Consider the following 23666-nt stretch of genomic DNA (forward strand, 5'->3'; position numbering starts at 1 on the left):
GCTTCCAGTTGTCCCACTTTCTGGATGGAACCAATGTACACCTTATGGGTACTGATTGACATCTTATGTCTTCTAAAATGTATAAAACCAAGCTGTAGCCCAAACACCTTGGCAACATATTTTTAGGACCTCCTGGGGTTGTGTCAGAGGTCACTGGTCATCATATTTGGCTCAGAATTAATCTCTTCAAATATTATACAGAGTGTGATTCTTTTTGCAGACAATAACAAATTTTTTAAGATATTTTATTATATTTAACTCACATGTATCTTACACATCTTTTGTATTTTTTAAGTAATTTTCTATTATTATTATTATTATTATTATTTTTATTTTTATTGAGACAAGGTCTCAGTCTGTTGGCCAGGCTGAATGCAGTGGTGCAATCATGGCTCATTGCAACCTTGCCTTCCCAGGCTCAAGTGATTGTTGTGCCTCAGCCTCCCGAGTAGCTGGGATTCTACAGGCATGCACCACCATACCCAGCTAATTTTTGATATTTTTGCAGAGATGAGGTCTCACTATGTTGCCCAGGCTGATCTTGAACTTTGGGCTCAAGCAATCCTCACACTTTGGCCTCTCAAAGTGCTAGGATTACAGGAGTGAAGACCGTGCCTGGCAGAGTACAGTTTTCAAAAGCTTTATTGTGGGATTTCTGTGTGGCTAAGCTTCTGAGGTTTTTTAAGCCAAGAATATTATGGGACTGCTGTTTTGGTGGTTTTTGCTAGTTACAAAAGCTAGACTCAGTTATTTTTCTTCAATATGTTAAAAAGTCTACTCCTTTGTTTCTTGTATCTAAATATTGCTCTTGACGCATCTGCTGTTAGTTAAATACTAATTATTTTGTAAGTGATATCCTCTTTTTCTCTAAAAACTCTAAGAATTTTTTCTGTTTTTTAAATAGTTTTCTGGGTGTCCTTTCAGTCTGATGTATTTCATCTTCTTTTCATTCTGATAAATCTATCTCTATTATTTCTTTAAAGAATTAATTCTTTACATTTTAACACTTTCCCTTCATTGAGACACCTGATGGTGTTTTTACCTTTCATATCTTTTAACTTTTAAAATTATTTACTTACTTCTTTATTCCTCCCTGCTTTCTTCTTGGAGAATTACTCAAATTGATCTTAAAATTCATGAATTCATTATGTTATTTTTCCAAAATATTTTCATTTTTTAAATGTAAACTTGTATGTTTTCATACTTAAATTGTATAATTGATCTCTTTTATTACTTGTTTTTCTTTAATAACTTTCCTTGACTCTTTGCATGTGTATTATGCTTATTCAAAAACCATTGTCCACATTTGACTGTCTGGTGCATCTGATGATATTCCTTTTCTCATTTATTAGGATTTTTTGAAGTGGATGGTTTCCTCAGATATTTGTCATCTTTATCTCTGAAGAGATCAAGAGATTTTAGGTCCTAAGTGATTCTCTGACTTCCTACCATTTCTTCTGATTTTAGCTCCATGTTTATCCTCTTTTCAAAAGTATCTTGTGCAGATAGATTTTTCATCTTTTAGGGCATCTCCAGTATAAATCAGGCTTGCCTCTCAACTTTCCGCTCTGCTAGCTTAAGATGGAGTGTTCTTGGTTTGGCTAAGTGATTTATAACCATCCATCTGCTTTCCAACATACAAAATTTTGTTGCCATGGTCTCTTTTCCTATTTTTTTCTGATAGTGTATGTTTAATTTATTTCTTTAAAAAAATCCTCATTTTAATAGGTGTTTGGGATGTAGCAGAGATGAATTACTAGTTCAGTCTACTATCGTTATTCAGAATTCTCTGTTTGGCCTTCAGATACCTGTCTTCTAGTTCCCATTCATGAAGTTTTCTTTGTCTTTCCATTAGAAGGATGATTACATTATCTCCTGAGGATATTTAATATTTGTATTTGAAAGTTATTACAATGTCTTCTGTCATAGGTCTTATATCCCCTAGTCAAATGTATTATTATTTATCTCTATGCCTTTAAACAAAATTTAATTAATGTACATTGCTTTATTAATACAAATTTACTTGTCAGTCCTAAAGAGACCATGATAAACTAATGTTATTTACACTTTTACCTCTAGTGCCAGTTGAATATTTTCAACAACAACAACAAAATGAAAGAAATAGCAACTACCTTCTTATGCTCTCTACTCTCTGGCCTTTATGCTTATCAACATCACTGTGTTTGCAAAAATCATTGGTTCTATTGTTAGAGAGATGCTGCATATCTAGGCCCTTGTTTATCATGAAAAAATTCACAAATTCATCCTGCAATGCAGGGACATAATCTTTCTGTTGTGTGCACAGATATGACTGTGATTATATCATAGTGGTAATAGTGATTCTATTAAACAAAGAAATGTGTTTTTCTATATAGAAAAATAATCCACCTAGAAATAAAGCTACTCTTTCTTCAATGCAATAGCTAATTCCCATTCTGTGTAATGATATTTGTGCACATTCACCTAGAGCAGAGAAATCCTCTCAAATGTGAGTGCCTGTCAGGCTTATGTCTCTATTAGGATAACCTGGTGTCCTCTTTTGCTATATATTTGGTCATTTTGCAAACCTAATTTCCTTTGCTTTATCTCAGGATAAGAAATAGTGACTTCTCTAGCAAGAAAGATATGGAAACCAAGAGTGACTTGGAAAAACATTAAATATAGGAGGGTTTTAAAAGTGTTATTCACAAGCCTTCTGTCCCTATGGCATTCATTAATGGCAGTTGCTGCATTTAATACTGACAGTTATTAATGTTATTATTGCTGTCTGAGAAAGTGAAAGATGGTGTGTTTCTATTAAAACATTTACAATAAAAAAAAGTTGTAATCACAAGCAATAAACTTCAGATTTATCTCTCATCAGACATTAAAAGCAACTGCCCTATGTTAAGCAGTAAAATCCTACTTAAGGTAACCAGAGCTATTGGAGGAATCGGGCTAATATCGAAGCAAGTTTTCTTTGAAAAGATGCCCATTGATAGGCATAATGGTCTTTTAAGCAAACATTTAGCTTAAAATTTGGTAAAATTTGTTTCAGATCTTTGTTTAGATCTGTTTTATAAATCACATCATTATATATCCTTTAAGGGCAAATACTGTATGTTTGGTATGCTTGTATCCTCAAAGAGCTAGCAGGCTATCTTACATGGCATGGCTGTGGTTTATTAATGAGAATACTGCACATGATGCGGGTGATACAGCCTTCAGAAAACAGCATGGAGCACCAATGTCTACACTAATGGTAACTACAATAGCTGTGATTCCACACTCATGTGTTCCAACAAACATTGTTGGGTTACTGATGATGGAAAACAAATCACTAAATTTCTCAAACCCTTACATCTAGGAATCTAAATGCAAATTCAGTTTCCTCTCAAATGTGAGTGCCTGTCAGGCTTATGTCTCTATTAGGTTAACCTTGTGTCCTCTTTTGCTATATATTTGGTATTTTTGCAAACCTAATTTCCTTTGCTTTATCTCAGGATAAGAAATAGTGACTTCTCTAGTAAAGAAAGATATGGAAACCAAGAGTGACTTGGAAAACACTTGTATAAGATTTGGAAATGAGGAGTTAGATGGGGTGGCTCCTCGTTACTTTGGCTTGTGCTGTTTGAAAGAAGATTGGTAGAGACCTGGAGTTTTTCTGGAATGTCCAGTGATTCATTTCATAACAGCTGAAGGGTAGTAATGTCTTCAGGTCCTTCAATTGCTGTAACTGTCCTTTGATCTTGTGACTCATCTGATGCAGTAGTGGCTTGCTGACTCCACACCTTCCTGGCTGCATAGTGTGAGTAGCATCCTTGATGTATTAGTTTGAGTTGTGGCTCTGCAAGATTTGAGCATGCTCTCCCAATCCTTCATGAAATTTTGTAAGCACCTAATCTCTTGTATTAAATATCCTCCTGCTTAAAATATTTCTATTGCTTTTTATTACCTGCTACTGATCCCTGACTGTTACAACAGCTAATGCTTTCTAAATGGTTACTATGAGGCAGACGTTACAAAAAGTAAATTATGTAGATTATCTCTGAAATTATTATTTTGTATTTGAGAAAACTGAAGTCCATAGGCCATATTTGCTAGTAGAGGGAAGAACCATGACTGGAACCAGGGCTCAACACTGGAACCAGTCAGCAACAGGTTCCATGACTGGAACCAGTCAGCAACAGGCCTCTTATGAGACTCATTACAAAAAGTACTGTACGTAATTGATTATTAATCATTAGTTATTAAGATAACTAAACTTTTGAGTAATATACTTAAAAATGTAAAAATAAGTGATTTATTGGATTAGAACATTTCAGAGGCCATTGGTCTGTCAGGCTGACTTATATGCTTTCTTGAAAGGAAGGCAAATGGATGGAATTACAGCTATAGAAATGTGCATAACCCACAGTCTATCTCAGTTATGCCACAACCATTAGGAACATAAGATTTATGTGGATTTTATTTGACATGTATGTTCCATTTAAAAGTGTAAGAATTGCTGTTTGATATAAGTGCTTACATATTGACTCATGCACAAGCAGTACAGTATCTTTGATTCATTTTATAATTAATTATGTAATGAACAACAGAATCAGTTTTGTGCAAGTGTGCATGTGTGTACATGTGTGTTTGTGTGTGTATGTGTGTGCGTGTGTATTGTGTGGGGATAAATATATATGTGTTCCCCAGAAATATAAACTGAGATAACGTTTGTAACTAAAAATATAATGTCATTTTGGTAACACGCACTCAGATACTAGAATGTTCCCAAGAAAAATTTAGAAATGGAAACCTAATAAAATTTAATGCCAGAAAGCCTCTGAGAAAGCTATTTGAAGGGATAGACATATGATTTTAAGTGATATGGTTTGAAACTAATAAGATTTAGTAATAATCACCTAAATAATGTGAAAATAATAAATTAGTTAAGATAATAACTAATATTAATGATAGCAAAATAATTCAAAGTCTTAAGGACATGAGACCATAAAGTTATCTTCTTATTCACATACTAGAACAATGCAAGCATTCTTGGTGAGAATCTCTCCAAATCCATGATTCAAGAAGCCTGGGTGTGTTTGCTGGTTGGTTGGTTTGTCAGCGAGATCTAAAGGTGGCATTCATTATTTCCTTCATCACATTCATTGCAACTTAATATGTTCATAACTAACCAAAAGAGTCTGGGGTACATGTTAAAGCTCTATGTCCAGGAATTAGCTCAGCTCATATTCTCTGGCACATAATCCTAAATATTATGTGGAAAATAAATCAATGTTGCTTCTCAGAAATGTCATGAAAGAGTGAACACAGTAATACAGTTGTTTCATTGTTAAATATCCAAATAGAGACAGCAAAATTACAATTCACCTAAAGCATAAAAAATATATAAAAAATAGCCTTTCACATAAATAAGTTGATGAGAGTTGTATTTCTTTCCATGATTTTCTGTGTTCCAAAAGCTTGGTAGTTCTGTCAATGCAATTCCCAAACTACGAAGCAGTTTAATTCAGCAAAATGTACTACGCTTACTAGTTATTCTTAGACAAAAGTTGTTTGAGCAATAGTTAGAATTTTTCTTCAGGAAAAGATTCTCCTGTGGCACACCTCAAACGAATTACTTTCAGAACCCTAGCACTTACATTCGGAAAATCACTTCAGATGATTATGATGCACACATCTTAACCACATCTTAACAACCCCTTCCTTCTCCTCAAGAAACACTATAGTTGTTATAATATCAACCATTTTGAAACTTCTAATATCCCAGCTTATTTTCTTCAGGAAAGATAAACACAAGTAGATATTTATCTAGTGACCACTACAGTTTGGAAAACGAATAACACTTTCCAAAAAATAAATTTCAAAATATCAGCAAGTTGAGTACCTACCACATATCTCTTACTATTCTCTTACACTAGGAAATATATAAAATGAGGTGCTGTATTTTGCCCTTGATGCTTGTAATCTCTCTGCAAAGACATTTCTGAAACCATTATAGAAAAAGACTGTGCCAGAGAAAATGTGTGGTCACTGAATATTACTTCAGTGCTCTATAATTCCTAACCTCCCTTGAAGTGAGATTGACATTCTATGATTGGTACTTCCCAGTGAAACATGAACTGAAGTAATTAAAGGCAGTTTAGGAGCCCCTGTGGCTCTTCTTTGTCTCTCTCTTCCCTTGGGACCAAATACCTTAAATGGCTTTACTGAAAGACGCGGCACAGGGGCGTTCAATACAATGAGACGGTAGCTTAAGCATATAATACATATGTGTATGCATGAGTGTAGGATTCTTCACTGAGAATCCCCACCGAGATTTTGGGATTCGTTTTTTTGGGTGGCAGTATTGATTATGTTGATTAATTAAAAAGCCTCATATAATCATGTGCTAACTTGTGTGGGACAGAAACAAGTAACTTACATTTAAAACACAGATTAATTTATTAATGCAACAAACTTGTTGAATGGGTTCTGTGTGCCACGATTTTTCTGAAACTAGTGATACCAAAAAAGTAATATGTAATGCTATCCTCAAGGACAGATGGAGACATAAGCAAAATGAGTTGAAATAAAATGTTAAAGGCGTTTTATTGAAATGCATTCAGCATACAATGGGGACCTAAGTAGGTAGTATTCATTTCAGCCTGAGATTGTGTGACTTGTCCTCTAGTACAGAAAAATAATCTCTTAAATTTTTAAAAAAACATTTTTTTTTCACCAAAACATTAATTGCCTTTGTGGTTTAATTCATCCAATATTTTGAATAAGTGTTAATGACTTTCAACTTAACTGATGCTATTTTTATTGTCCTCCCCTAATTTGTGTGTGTTTGGCCAGGTGAAACCAGCAGAATCAGTATCTAATAGAACTACTGTTTGTACAGGAATACCTTTAGAATTGGAGCATAGGCAGAGTAACCACATTGATGACATTCTTACCTAGCATGGACTCTCCTGTTAATGGAGCTTCTATTTCTAATTTTATTATATGCATTTGAAAAGGATAAAAGGAGAACATTTTGCAAAATGAAAGAAAAAGACACCTAATTTAAGTGTGCTGGGGGTGGATCCAATTTTCATTTTGAATAGAATATTGCTTCAGTAATTATCTTACTATTTAAGAACAAGAATAATTAGTGTAGTAATCTCTAGTCTTATAGTACTCACAGTGCAGAGGTGAAAACATTATAATCTAGAGTAAATTATAGAGGTTTAATTACAAAGTTTACATGTAGATGAGACAGCCAAGTATAAGGGGGTCACTGGAGAATGTCCAACCAGACTGTGTACTTGGAGAATGGGGTGGAGCCATGAAAGTTTGCATCCTTTGTGGGGAGAGGGTTGGGGAGGGAGAGCCTGGCCTCTCCTGATCCAGTGTAGTATCTGGGATTCAAGCTATGAGGTGTGAGAACCAGCTAGCAGGACTCTTGCTTTGCTGAGAGTTCCTGTTTCCCTTTTTTTTCTTTTCCCCCAATAAATTCCATTTTTCTCACCCTTCAAAGTGCCTGTGAGCCTAATCTTTCATGGCCATGTGACAAGGACCCCATCCTTAGGTGAACTGAGAAAGTCCTACAACATAGAGATGTATGTACATGTAAGTGACATTTTTGTAGCACGTAAGTATATATGTATATGAAGTAAGTAGATACATATTTGTTTTCTATTTTTTTCTGAAGGGAAAGGGTAACTTGTGGCAAAGAAATATTACTTTTGTATTTGAGGAAATCTATCAAGTATAAAGAAACTCTGAAATGACAATATTCCCAAGTCATCTTAACATTATCTAATTTCATAGAAAAAGCTTTTTCGTGTGTTCTGTAATTTAACATCTAATATTATAAAGTTGAATTAAACTTACTGAGGAATTTGTCTGTTTTTATAAATATATAATTTCTATTAAAATCTATGTACAGGAAAATGACTAAATTTGTCCCAGGAATTTTGCCATTATAGGAATATTTTATATTTACACAATAATGATATTTTCATACATCAGAATAATCTGTTTCAATTCACCAAATACATATACATATATAACCCGTTCTCTTTTTCCCTAGTCATGGTGAGCACTGGATATACATCTAGTAATGGAAAAAGACATTTTCCCATTTTCTTTGGGGGCATAAAATATTGGTAATGATTGAGGAATATAACAAACTGGACTGTTTTTTTTTGTTACATCATTTTTACAAATCCACTTGAAGATGAAAAACAGGTTATTGTAAATAGGTTTCTAAGTTCTCAGAATTCAGAAACTTTGAAAATGACACAACAAAACACCATATATACGTTACCAACTGACAAAATACCTCTCTTTTCTCTCTCTCTACTTCAGAGGAATTTTTTTCTCTGTTGCTTCAGCCAAGCTGTATCTGAGATATTCCCTATAAAAATAACAAAGATGTAGCTATCGACATGTACAAAAAGAACTTATAAATTGAACAAAATATTATATGTTTTAGCTTATCAGTTTTCGAAATAATATCTTTTTTGTTTGGTACAAAAAATGCATAATCAGTTCCAATGGATTACTTCAACAAAGTTTTATGTCACCTACTCTATGGCAGATGCAACTGGGAATACAGCAATGAATAAGGACTGCCCTAAAGAGAAGCAAAATTTTTAGCTTATATAATGAATGCTGTGATACTGATTACAGTATTCAATATGCATCCAGTTTCTTTTTGTTTCTTTTCTAAGTCATTTGATTTGGAATTTTACAAAGATAACTGAACATAACATTAAAATCATAAAACTAAATTTATTAATTTATTCATTTGTTCAATAGATATGTATTGGGGCTTCTGTATATCAATGTATCAAGAATTAGCTATACAAAGATTTAAAAATACAACATATTCTACAATTCTGTGGAACTCACATCAAAAGGAAAGACAAGCTTTAAATAAATCACTACACAATTAAATTGTAAATAGTCACAAAGGCTAAGTTACTTTACCATTGAGAAAGCCAGGAATTTAATATGTTTATACCACATTGGGTGACATAAAAACACTATATGTTTTTTTTTTTTTTTTTTTTTGAGATGGTGTCTCACTCCATCGCTCAGGCTGGAGTGCAGTGGCGCCATCTCAGCTCACTGCAACCTCCGCCTCCCGGGTTCAAGCGATTCTCCTGCCTCAGCCTCCCAAGTAACTGGGACTATAGGCACCCACCACCATGCCCAGCTAATTTTTGTATTTTTAGTAGAGACAGGGTTTCACCATGTTGGCCAGGATGGTCTTGATCTCTTGACCTCCTGATCTGCCCACGTCGGTCTCACAAAGTGATGGGATTACAGGCATGAGCCACGACACCCAGTCATGATTTAATTGTCATATCCTATTAGGCAAATAGATATTTTCCTCATTATTCATATGATTTGACTAGTGCTTAGGGAGGCTATGTAGCTGTGCTGGAAACAATGTGGTAAGCATCAGAACAGGTATTCAAACTCACAGCTGTCTGAGTCCAAACGTCCATCTTAATTATTATGCCATAGTAAAACGTAAAATGCATTTTCAATTTTCAGAGAAACTCCATAGGCATAACCTCATATTTGATTGGAAAGTTGTTATTCAAACTCATAACTCTCTGAATTCTGCCAAAAATTTCACTGATGTTCACTATTAATTTGGTGAGTAGGTGAGAGCACATGTGTGTGCAACAATATGACATCCAGGCTCTATGCAGCCAGAATCTACAGGTCAAAGTGCAAGAGGCTATCTTTCTACTTTATCAGATCAGATGCACCATTAGCCTATCCCAAGAGAGTAGCACATTTCTACAGAAATCTGTTTGCCATATTATCAGCCATGCTACATTAAACATTGAAATAAAAAGAATGTTACTCCTACTTTCTACTTCTTATTTGTTCCAAGAGATGATAGCAACTAGAGTATCAGCTTTGAAAATGTGTGTTGGGAGTCATATTACATAACCCAATCTAAAACAATGATCTTCAATAATTACTAAAGATTAATCTTCTTTAGTAAAAATAATCTATGTATAACAACTTGGATTTATCAGTATGCTCTGGTTTGAGGTTTTTAAAAATATAACACACAAGAAAAAATTCAAAGTAAATGAAAACTTAAAAACCATTAGATAAAGCAAAATTGTTTTTTATTTGTGGTAATGACACAATGAACTACTTTTTGATACCTCAAACATATCAATATCAGTCTTTTATGGCATAACATCCATTACTCTAAATCCTATGCAATTTTATGCTACAGAATATATAGAATGAAACCTGGACCTTGAAGTCAGAGACAGATGAATTCAAATCAAAATCTGCCATGTACTACCAGTACAATTTTGAAAAGTATTAGAGACTGAATTGCATTCCCTCAAAATTTGTATGTTGAAGCCATAGCTGCTAGTCTTACAGAGGGTAACTGTATTTGGAGATAGGGCCTTCAAAGAGTTACTTAATGTAAATGAGGTCACAGAATAGAACCCTAATCCGATAGGACTTGTGTCTTTCTAAGAAGAAGCCAGGGGTTGTGGCTAATGCCTGTAATCCCAACAGTTTAGGAGACTGAGGGAGGAAGATTTCTTGAGCCCAGGAGTTTGAGACCAGGCTAGACAACATGGAGAGACTTAATCTCTACAAAAATAATAAATTAGCCAGGCATAGTGGCATGTGCCTGTAGTCCCAGCTACTTGGGAAGCTGAGGTGGGAGGATTGTTTGAGCCCGGGAGGTAAGGGCTACAGTGAGCCATGAATCATGCCACTGCACTCTAGCCTGGGAGACAGAGCAACAGCTTATCGTAAAAGAAGAAGAAGAAGAGGATATACCAGGGATGTTCACTCATTGAGAGAAGGTCATAGGAGGACATAGAGAAAAGGCAGCCACCTGCAGTCTAAGAAGAGGGACCTCAAAAGCAATCAAACCTACTGTCACCTTGATTTTGGACGTCCAGCCTCTAGAACTGAGAAAATAAATTTCTGTTGTTTATGAGACACAGTCTGTGGTATTTTTTTGCAGCCCTAGCAAGCTAATACAGCAAGTAACTTAAACACTTCATATATTGGTTTTCTTATTCATAATGTGAAAATAACAGTTCCAACTTTCAGAGTTTTTATTAGAAGGAAAAGTACTATATGTAAATTCCCTGCCACCCACATCTGAACATATAAATGTAAGTATTTCACAATGCCATATTCTGTATAAAATACCAGACAATGTCAACTCAAGTTTGGAATCATTTAACTTTTTGTCCTTATAGTCTATTTTCTGTGAATTGAATCATAACATGCCAATTTATTAACATAATAGAGAATGGCCTTAAAATACTTACAAAGGCTCTCTATGAATTCTACCATTCCATTGACTTGTCACAGCAAACAACAAGTTTGCCATTTCAAACCATAGTTCTGAATGTGTGCCTGTGGTGTGGCAAGTAAGGAACTAATTAAGTATGAAATTACCTTGTATATCTAAAGCTGTGTCTGCTCACCTTTAGGCATTTTGGGAATCCACCTAATGAGATATGAGTTTTGCTCCACAGGACAATCACAAAGCTCATTAATGCTCATTAAAACATAAGTAGTATTCAATGGATTCAGCTAAATCTCACTGTATTTTAATGAACATCTGAATTATCCAATGGAGCAAAACCCTGTTAAGGAGAAATTCTTGTTAGTGCAAAAGGAAAGTGCAGGCCAATACAGATAGTAAATATTGTAAGTTTAACTACATGTAGACACATCTGTGATGAATAGAAAACATATTCCCAGAAGTTCATCTCTTAACAATTAAAAATAAATCTGTCTAGGTTGATTTGACAAGCATCTGAAATACTAGAGAGAAGTATTTAGTGCAATCACTAGATTATTTGTCAATAAGAATGTTTTGAGATGTTTTTCGCACATTGGATTTAAGAAAGTTGGAAATCTTCTGTTTTATAACTCATTTTGAAAACACTGTAGGTAAATGATGAATAATTATTAACTGAGTAGATAAGTGACTTTAATATTAAAGTCTATATATTCATTTACATATGTATAGTTTTTTCTGCACAAATATTTGAATGTTTACTGTGTGTTAGACACATACTAGCACTGAAAGTAAGAGTGATCAAAATAGAATCCTAATGTCACAAAGCTTATATTCCTAAGAGAGAAAGAAGTGATAAATAAACATGTAAATATGGAACTAGTTAATAAGAAATATAGAAAACATAAAAACCTGGTAAGTGTATACATAGTAGAGAGAGAAGAACAAGCACTGTTATAGATAGGGTGGATGGAAAAGGTCTCTAAGAAGTTGTTATTTGAGCAGAAACAGGAATGAAGAGTAAGCTTTGGGCATATGTGAGGGATGAGCTTTAGGGACAGAAGTAACTGCAAGTATAAATGCCTAGAGGCAGTAACAGATTTAGAGAAATACTCGTAAGGCCAGTGTGCCTGAAATGCGGCAAGCCATGAAGAAAGTCACAGGCGGTGAAATTAGAGCCATAATCAGAAACGGCAGCACCAATTTTCAGGCTTCCAAAAGAATCTAGATTTTATCTAAGTGTGATGCGATCATTCGAGAACTTTGAGTAAAAGAGTAACTTGATTTTACTTCTATTCTAAAAGACTCTCTCTGATTTCTACTTGGAGAAAAGGTCATAGTAATTTGGACAAAGGTAACAGTGAAGCCATTGAAATGAGGATGACAGGAGACTTGGCAGAATTGAATGATGGATTGAATATGGTGTGTGATAGAAAGGAAAGGGCCAGAGGATGACTTGAAGGGTTTTAGTCTAATATATTTATTGGCCAAATAAATTTTTGACATTTTTCAAATAAGAGCTTTTATTTTTTTTTGTTTCAAATAAATTGATATTAAAATGAAACAGGCCAAGTACAGTGGCTCACACCTATAATCCCAGCAATTTGGGAGGCTGAAGTGGGAGGATCACTTGAGCTCAAGAGTTGAAGGCTAACTTGGAAACTTAGTGGGACCCTGTCTCTACAAAAAAAATTAAAAATTAGCTGGGCTTGCTGGCACCTGCCTGTGGTCCCAGCTGTTCCTGAGGCCGAACTGAGAGGATTGCTTGAGCCCAGGAGTTCGAGGCTGCAGTGAGCCATGATCACAACACTGCACTCCAGCCTAGTGATAGAGTGAGACCTTGTCTCAAAAACAAAAATAGAAAAACAAAACTCACAAAATAAATATAAAACTGAAATAAATAAATATTACGTCAAGAACATAAATTATAAATGAAGCAGTTCTCATGAACCAGTGCCAGGATGAATTCTGTTCTCACTCAGGATGTTCTGCCTTAAGGAGCCATTCTATTTCCAAGATTTAAGAACCATATCAATCCTCAGATCTCCCAAATGTATGAGGAGACTTCAAGAAGTTCTTGGCAAATAGAATTAAAAAATGTAAATAAATAATATAAACTTTCTCAACATAAGCTCCATCAGGCTTAAGACTGCTAAGTGATGATACAAGCCATTCGGTTCATCCTTAAAAACCCAAGGTTCCTGAGAATTTAACCATGTCAATGCAATCTTTTCATATTATTGAACGAAGAAAATTGAGTGCTCTTTAAAGATTTTTTAAGATTAGGAAACAAAAAGAAGTCAGTGGGGGCCAAACCAGGACAGTAAGGTGGATGCCTGGTGATTTTCTATCAAAATATTAACAAAATTGTCCTTGTTTGATGAGAGAAATGAACATGAGCATTGTTGTGGTAAAGAAGGACTCTCTGCTAAAGCTTTTCCAGGCACTTTTCTTTTGGAGTGTTAGTTAAGTTTCTCAAAACAGTCTCACAATAAGTATATGTTATCCTTCTTTGGTCCTCCAGAAACACAAAAAGCAAAATGCCATGAGCATCCCCCAATAAACTGTTGACATGACCTTTGCTTTTGCTTTGACTGGACCACTTCCACCTCTTGATAGCCATTGCTTTGACTGTGCTTTGTCTTCAGGATTGTCCTGGCAAATCCGTGTTTCATCTTCTGTTACAAATTTTTGGAGAAATGGTTCAGGATCTTGATCCCCCTTGTTTAAAATTTCCATTGAAAGCCCTGCTCTTGTCTGCAGCTGATGTAGGTGTAATGATTTTGGTACCCATTAAGTGGAAAGTTTGCCTGACTTTATTTTTTCAGCCAGAACAGTGTAAGCTGAACAAACTGAGATGTCTATGGTGTTGGTTATTGTTTGTGCTATTAATCATCATTCGTCTTCAGTGAGGTCATGAAAAAGATGAATTTTTTCCTTGTACATTGATGTGGATGGCCTGCTGCTGTGGGCTTCATCTTCAATATTGTCTAGTCCTTTCTTAAAATGAGCTATCCACTTGTATTGTTTCAGGTTGCTTTAAGGCATTTTCTGCATAAACTTTTCATAAAGCCTCAGTGATTTCACCATTCTTCTACCCAAGCTTCACTACAAATTTCATGTTTGTCTTGCTTCAATTTTAGCAGAATTCATGTTGCTCTAATAGGGGCTCCTTGAAAACTGATATCTTATGCTTTCGAGCGCCTCAAACTAGATCTTATTCAGACATGTTATGACAAGTTATTACAAGTTAATCGTGATGCAAAAAAAATTGGAACTTCATTCATACTTTTTCCATAATGCACATTTCCATGAACTGTGACCCCTCATATGATTTCTTTTCTGAGCTTCAGAATGTGAGTCTTCTTGAAGTTGTCTTAGATATCTTAAAATTATAATGACCAAAGGCAAATTCTTAATATTCTACCACAAATGTGCTCTCCTGAGACTTTATTAATAAAAGTCACTTTCATCCTCCTAGTACTAGTACATTAGAAGTCTTTCTTGGTATCTTTCTTCCACATCACCGAGTTCTGTTGATCCTATTTCTAAAATATATCCCAAATGGAACCATTTTTTTCCTCTCTCTGTCTGCTTACACTAGCTTTCTCAAAGCCATCATCACCCCATCTCTAGATTACTTTTCTCCCTGCTCCACACTAGCCCTCTGAATAACTTCTTCTCCCTACAGTAATTGGAACAGTCTATTAAATTTTGGTCAACATAGGTTTGATATGGAAGGCGAAGTTTCATATATTAGTAACAAATGGTAGTAAAAAATATTCTCCTGCACTTCTGATGTTTCTTCCTATGAAAGGTCATCAATTAATCAACTCTAGGATTCTCTTCACTGCCTTTGGGAGTGAAATATATCTAAGAAGTTTTGTAAATTTTGAGTAATATCCATCTATGTGCAGCCAAAATCTGTCTGTGTTTCTGGAGAGTCAACGTACCTATAGAAATCACAGTTCTCTTTTGCTCTTCTATGCCTTATATCATATGTGGACAGATCATTCCACCTGCTCTAATTCTCTGTGTCCTGGACCGGGTAGAATCCAGTATTAGCAAGCTCATTTGTTTAGTCAACCTAAAGTTATATCTTCAATTCGACCTCTAATGGTAATTAAGTGTTGTTTTAGCTTACATGCTTTTTAACTTGTTCACAACCTGAGTCAGGAAGAGGACTTCTACAGGCAATAAAATCATTGATTATTTATTTTACTTTGTAGCACATTCCTTGTACTAAGATGATCTTGAGGAGTTCATCATATAAAGCCTTTGATATGCCCATAGATGGTAGCATTCATAAACAACATGAGGAAGAGAAAAGCAAATCTAGATGCAGAATAAATGTCTATTTCATTTAGAACAAATTACTGCCCCTCACCTATGATGCAAAGGATCCCATGTAATCAGTTTGCTAGAATATTCTATAGTGGCTAATTTGAGCTATAATGCTAATTTGGGGAATATTCTTAGCAAATTAAGAATTCGGAAAGATAACTCAGGTCATCTGTGTGGAGTAACGTGTCATTTTTTTAAGCCTACCATAGTCTATATTCCTGCCCCATGACCATTTTGATGATATATGCATTTGTCAAGCACTAGGCCCTTAGAGGAAGAACCACAACTGAAAGTAACAGTAAGTCATCCTCTGTATATAAGACTATCACCAACAGTGGCAATTTTTACATGGGAAATAATAATATTCAGGTCTTGGTCTATTCAGAGTAATCTATCCAGAAACTACCTACCCCAAATTATTTCACCAAATGTGCTCCATTCTGCCAGATACTAAACATTGACTATGAATCCACATAAATTCTAAGTTAAAGCCTCTTCTCCTTTTAGCAAAGTGCCAACAATTGGGAAAATATACAGGTATCTTCAGGGATAACAACATGAAAGCAAGGGAATGTCTAATTTCTCTGGTAAACAGGATTTTACTTGTATTCACTGTGGGCAGGTCTATGCAAACATACCCAAAATCCAAGGAAGCTGAGAGGCCAGAGAAAAAGGCTAACAAATCCAGGTCTTTCTAAAGAAACATTTATAGGGGCTTTCTTTAGCCTCACACTAGTTTTACTTCTCAAACAATTGCTTATAAACTTTTCATGTTATTTGTCCTACATGAGACTTAGTCATTTGGAACTCCATTCTATGAAGTAATTGATTATCCTTCTAATTTATTTATTTTTTAACCAAAGTTATGCAAAATCTGCTGTTGTTTGTACTAAAAAAATTGACATGGCAACAAAAGGCACCCCAAATAGGGTATTCATGAATTTAATTGAGATATTAGAATCTTTTGAAGACTTTTTCTTTATAAATTGTGTCCAGTTAATAATAAAATTTTGTTAAGCTTGCTTGCCTTTGTGTCAGACAGTCAGGTAGCATTAAGGTTAGAATTAGCAAATCTAGAATGTTAGAAATAGCTTTTGGTAATTCTCTGGATATTGTCTAATACAAGTAGTGACAGTAAAGATATAATGAAGGAGTTAAAATTTATTAAAGGCACAATTTTATGTCTGTCTAAGCACTTTAATTCATTATTTAAATGTTTGTGACAACCCAACGTAATTGGTACCATCATTATTCTCAATGTACAGATGATAAAACTAAGACTTGTAGAGATTAAGTAACTTGTCCAAAGTGGTAGTTGTCTTTTAGCAGCATCATTACTATTTCTTTTAATATCAATATGTCCTAAAGCCAGTTTATAATTTACTTCCAAATCTAATGCATTCCCTGTGTTGGTCACTTATACCACACTTCTGTTATTAAGAATGTCATTCTGTATTTAGAGAACTAGTAGAGTATAGTAGTTAAAAGCATATCATAGACACCTTATTACCTTTTTTGAAATACAAGCTCTGACATTTTTGAGCTGTGTATCCATTACTTCACGTCTCTGACCTCAGTTTTCTTATCTCCTAACTGGAATAACAATAATATCTATCTTATAATGTTGTTGTGAGGATAAAATGGATTAGTGTATGTAAATAAAGTCAGCTTTGCAAGTAAAATTTTATAAATATCAGTTTTGTCATTGCTGTTTATTATTATTAACAGTATTAACTGTGACAAGAAGCATAGCTAAGACATAAATAAGACTGGTTTCTACTTCAAGTAACTTCCATTCTTATGGAGGAAACAGACAGGAAAATATGTTATTACTAAGTATTATTGTACTTACTAATATACATATTAGAGGCATATCCAATAATATTGAATAATGAAAGAATGGTAGCAGGTGTGGAGGAGAAGAACTAAAGCTACACTTGAGGTTCACACAATACTTATCAGAAGATATAATACCTGAGTGACTTCTTCTAAGAACACATATATTTAGCCAGGTAAAATTTAGTTTAGGATGCTGATAAAAGCAGAGAGGGTAATATTTGCAAAGGCACGGTGATAAGAGAGTAAAATGTACATGGAGAAAATGCAAGTCCTTAAAATGGCTTGAAAACATGTTATGAGGGAGATGAGATGAGAATTCAGGTCAGAAATAAGCTGAAGTGTATCATTAAAAAGTCACATTGAGAAAGGTAAACTATTTCCTAAATGCTAGCTGTCCAAGGGATTGGGGGTGGGGATTGTATTAAAAGATTTTAAGTAGAAGACTGACATGATTCACTAACATTACTTCGAAAAAATATCATATTGAAAACAATATAAATAATGGATTGAGGGGAGAGGATGTGGTACAAAATTTAGAAAAACAGATGTTATTTAGGAGTCTTTCGGTGCCAAAAAATAAAATAAGAAAATAAATAAAATTATGTAATCTTTAAGAAATTAACAGTGGGAATGGAAATAAGAGCCAGATTCAGGTGAAACTAAGGAATTCGATCTAAGAAAATTTCGTGGTCAAACTGGTAAGGGAAAAAGAAGTGGCAAGGATGATTTATAAATTCATGTTTATGCTACTGGATGGGTTTTAATTTTATTTATAGAGATAGAAACATAGAAAGAATAGAAAGATCTGGTGGGAGATACATAGGAGTTTTATATATATATATATATGTATGTGTATATAAAACATTTGGGCCAAGTGCGGTGGCTCACACCTGTAATCCCAGTACTTTGCGAAACAGAGGTGAGTGGATCACCTGAGGTCAGGAGTTCAAACCAGCCTGACCAACATGGTGAAACCTCATCTCTACTAAAAAATACAAAAATTAACCTGACTTGATGGCATGCGCCTGTAATTCCAGCTACTCTGGAGGCTGAGGCAGAAGAATCTCTTGAACCCTGGAGGCAGAAGTTGCAGTGAACCAAGATCGCACCACTGCACTCCAGCCTGGGCAACAGAGTGAGACTGTCTCAAAAAAGAAAAGAAAGGAGAGGAGAGGAGAGGAGAGGGGAGGGGAGGGGAGGGGAGGGGAGAAGAAAAATCTAACATCATATATGTGTATATCAAGATGTCCAATAGAAATATTGGGATAAGTCTATGGGTCTGCAATTCAGAAGGAATATTTGGCCTGGAAATCCATTTGGTAGCTAACAGCCCATAGGTGGTAGTTGAAACTATGGAACACATAGAATTTCCTCAGTGGGACTCTGAGGAGTAGGAAGAGGGCCAAGGACAGGACTTTGGGAAGTGTGAATGAAAAAGCAGGCAGAAGTTAAGGGAGCCAATAGAGGACACAAAAGGAAAGCAACAGAAATGGGAAATGAAGAAAATGTGGAACAAAGGAAAGAAAAAGAGACATTTTTATTAATAAAGCAATTAAGCAATATGAAATATTTAGTAACTAAATTGTCATTTGTGAATCTATGGATCATATTTTCAATGGAGTGTTATAGGTGGAAGACGGGTAGTAGAAGTAGACAGAAAATATAAAAAATAGAGGAAGAGATTGTAAATTGTGCATGGCATTTTAAGAAGTTAGACCATTATGCATAGAAAAAGATAGGGGAGGTATATAGAAGGAAATAGGAAAACTGACAATGGCAAAAAAGCCTAGAGATAGGGTAATATCTAGAAAGAGATATGAAGTGGACATAGAGATTTTTCTGTGTTTGTTACTTCATTTTTAAATTATTTGCACTTTACTGAAGTATGGCTGATAAATTAAAAATTATATATTAAGTGAAATAAGCCAGACAAAGACAAACACTGCATGATGTAAGTTTTATGTGAAATCTAAAAATGCTGAACTCAGAAACAGAGAGTAAAATGGTGGCGTCCAGAAACTAGGGCATGGGAGCATGGGGAGCTGTTGGTCAAAGGGCACATAGTTTCAGTTATGCTGAATGAATGAGTTCCGGAGATCTAATGTACGGCATGGGGACTGCAGTTAATAATACTGTATTGTATAATTGAAATTTTCTATAAGAGTAGACTTGGTGTGTTTATTACTTCAAATGAGGAAATAGGTTGTATATTGAAGAGAAAACAAAAATAGACAGAGTTTAAGGATTCAGTTGTCAGAGAGAATAATTGATGGATCCAAGTCCCTGAGATAGAGGAAGGGTTGAGATGCAGAATACTGGTGGAAGTATTTTGTTTATGCAGAAGAAACAATGTTTCCACCAAAATTGGAGGAAAAATAGTAAGAATGAAGGTGTATATAGATAATTTATAGCCTCTTGATGTTGATAATATCGCAGGTACAAAAGTGAATTTTGATGAGATTTCACAAAGTCAGGAATGCATAATTGGAAGTGTCTGTATGTTATGTGTACAGGAATATACTAGAGCCTAAAATGAAATAATGCATGTATCCAAATGACTAAAAAATCTACAGTTAATTTATTATGAAAAAAATATGTGAAGAAATTTTGAGTGGTCTATAAAAAGTGAATACATTAATAAGTTACATTAGCATAAATGACTCATGTTCAAAAGATCTTTTTTATGGAAGAGATACTTATCATATTGCTCACTGACTGTATAATAGAATTTAAATAAATTAGGCCTCAGCTGTTATCTTCATTTCACAAAAAAAGCATGATATTATAGCAGAGAGGGGCAAATTATATTTCAATAACTGGAAGTTCTTAATATGACCAAAATTATGTAAATTCTACCAACCATCAATTTTCTAGGAATTTTAGTCTTCATGCTAATTCACAAAAATCAAGCACAATGTATTTGCAGCTGGCTCAATTCTCCACTAATCTTTCACAAGGGGAGTTAGTTAAGAAATGTACTTGAACTACAGAAAAATATGGCTCATGGAACCAGGTAGTGCCATATTGACACAGTCCCTTTAAGAAAAGATAAATATATTTGGCAAATTTCAGGACTATCTTAGAAAAACAAGCTCCTTGGCCTCTTATATTATGCTTTATATGATCAGTAGGACAGTACTGCGTTTAAGACAGACAATGTGCCATGTTACATACTAGAAAGAACATGGTCTCTGCATGCCTAGGGTTTCAATGGCAGTGATGCCACTTGTGACTTTGTGCATTTACCATCTCTGAGTCTTGTAGTCCTCGTTGACAAAATGTTAATGATAATGCATATCATCAGGAATTTAGTGAAACTTTTTAGATATGGTTGTTTCTTTTCTTTGTTTTGTTTTTGCTTTGTTTTGTTTTGTTTTTTGGACAAGTTCTTGCTGTACCCAGTCTAGAGTGCAGTGGCATGATTATGGCTTCCTGCAGACTCAAATTCTTGGGCTCAAGCCATACTCCTGCCTCTGCCTCCAGAGTAACTGGGACTACAGGCATGTGACATTATGCCTGGCTATTTTTTAATTTTTTGCAGAGATGAGGTATTCCTATATTGTCCAGGCTGGTCTCAAATTTGTGGGCTCAAGTGATCCTCCTGCCTTGACCTCCCAAAGTGCTGGGATTATAGGCGTGAGCCACCTCTTCCAGCCTCCTATTTTTTTAGATGGTAGAAATCTGTACATTATGTTTGAATGATTACAGAAGAGAGATTAGAGAATGGAAAATTTAAGATTAAAGAGAGAGAATGTGTATTTCAGTGTAAAATCTATATCTTAGTCTGCTATAATCAAATACCGTAAACTGGGTAACTTATAAAGATCATAAATGTATTTCTCATAGTTTTGGAGGCTGGGAAGTCCAAGAACAAGACACTAGTACATTGGGTGAGGAACAGCTTTCTCATAGATGGTGCCTACTTGCTGTGTTCTCACATGGTGGAAGGGGCAAGGCATCTCACTGGGGTCCCTTTAATAAAGGCATTCATCCTATTCATGAGGCCTCCTCTCTCACGACATAATTACACCCCAAAGGCCCTATCCCCTGAAATCATTATATTGGAGATTAGGATTTCAAAATATGAATTTTTGGAGCATACAAACATTTAGACCATACTAATCTATGAGAAAACAGGAAGAGATTAGATATCTAGAGTAAAGATAAGATAATATTCAAAGAAGAAATGATGTGTAAAACATCCCAGGTGTATGTTGACCAAATAATGATATATTCTATTTTAAAAAGGCTATTAAAACAACAGTGGCAATGTACATGAGTTCATTAGGGTCTCTAAATGCCTACAAATATGCTATTTTTATTCCCAGTCATTGATTTACTTCTTCTTTTCCTTTACCATATTTGTCACTTTCAGCATTTGCCAGTAGTAGTGAAATTACTATCACATTTTCTCCCACATACATGTTGTTCTAATAAATATATAGCCCATAAAATGCCTTGTTATTTTTCTAGCTATAATTCAAATATTCATGCACATTCTCTTTCTTCTGATGTATCCAAAGAATAAACGTATGACACGATACATCTGACTGTAATCAGCCCAGCATCCTGACCTAACCTGCTGAGCCTCCACTGTGGACTTGACAAAATCAAATCAAATACAGTCTTCTTATGAAAATGGAGGCTAAGAACCAATTCCACTCAGAAGTGAATTTGGTTTGGGCATATAATCTTACCAATTTTCTGTTTCTGACCTAGCAGCAGCAAGTAGTGTTTCTGAAAAGAAGCATAAAACAATAATTAATATTTTAACATTTAGAGAATCACTAATAAAAATGTTTAAAAATAATTTTTATACAAATAAAAATTAATATTTTAACATTTAGAGAATCACCAATATACAAGGTATTGAAATAAAAGGAAAGCCACAAGAAACAGAACAAAGCAAACAAAATATATAGGATATTAAATAGAATGCAACATAAATTAAAACTGAAAATCAGAAACCTTTAACACACACACAATTAAAAGATTATATTAAACTCATATTTGTAAATTCTAGATTATCAAATGACACTGACTTTCTTGAGAAATTGGAGAAGCTTTTTATATGCACCCATATTACCACCTAGCTAGATCAGCTTTTAAATATCTTAATCATCCTTACAGCTATGACAGAATCATTGGGCATTTTCATACACAGCTGGAGTGTTGGTATAAATGGGTATGATGTTTCTAGATGGTATTCTGAAGTATCTATCAAGCTTATAGAAATCGCTTTTTCAAAATATAATAATTCCATGGAGATAATTAAAATTTTTAAAAAGTTTGGCTGTATGTTTCTGAGAGTATCACTTAACAAAATGAATACTAGAAGTAACTTAAATGTCCCAAATAATACACTGGCTAACTAAATAGTAGAATACTTATTCAATGAACACTTATTTAAAAAATCATTTAAAATGTAGCACTAAATCTTTTCATTTGGCATGAAAACTTTTCAAACTATACAGTAAATTAAAAATGACAAATGTCCAATATCTGTAAATAAACATATGATATTTTCAATAAAGGAAATATATAGGTACAAATACATTTGTTACATCTATAACAAATAATAATAGCAAAAGCTAATGATAATAGCAATAGCTATGTTTTCTTATTTTTGTCTTCACAGAAAACAATGCTAGTTGTCATTTTATTATTCAGATAATGAAAGTGAGCCTTAGCTTGGTAAATAAATTGACCATAAGTCATAGAGTTTATAAGTTGTTGAGCCAGGTTTTAAATTTGGATTTCTATGACCGTAAACCACAACTGTATGTTACTTCTGTAAATTCACCAGCCTTTTAATAGTGAATATCTTTTAAGTTTATTGACATTTTATTTTTATTTTTCTTGTTAGTGTTGTCTAACTTTTTTAGCAGATATATAATACTTCTGAAGAATAAAAAAATTAAAAGCAAACAATAAGTACATTGGTGATCAGTAAGTTAAGGACCAAAGAATCAGTGATTTTACAATATGTAAATTGTATGGTGATCAATGATGTAAGATAGAGATATATTTAGGTGTGTGTGTCTGTGTGTGTCTATGTGTGCATGCACACACATGCACACAGAAATGCACCATCCCTGTCTATTTTAATGAAAAGCAGTCAGTGGAATTTAAGCTAGAGAAATAAACCAAGTCCTTGAGTTTATTACCTTTATCCTTCAACAATTCCTGTATGGTCTCATAATAAGGGTTT

At 34.4% G+C, this 23666-nt stretch overlaps 1 long non-coding RNA gene across 1 annotated transcript in view; it reads right to left on the reverse strand.

The window, feature by feature from the left end:
* Nucleotides 1-23666, reverse strand: part of LOC134759449 (uncharacterized) — a 485506-nt gene that overhangs the window by 77335 nt on the left and 384505 nt on the right. The window contains exons 4-5 of the long non-coding RNA XR_010135663.1: nt 22153-22192; nt 8297-8371 (exon numbers count right to left, since the gene is read on the reverse strand). This is a non-coding gene — a long non-coding RNA (uncharacterized LOC134759449). The remainder of the gene's footprint in view (nt 1-8296; nt 8372-22152; nt 22193-23666) is intronic.

Source organism: Pongo abelii, chromosome 1 (genome assembly GCF_028885655.2).
Source record: "Pongo abelii isolate AG06213 chromosome 1, NHGRI_mPonAbe1-v2.0_pri, whole genome shotgun sequence".
Classification (NCBI taxonomy): domain Eukaryota; kingdom Metazoa; phylum Chordata; class Mammalia; order Primates; family Hominidae; genus Pongo; species Pongo abelii.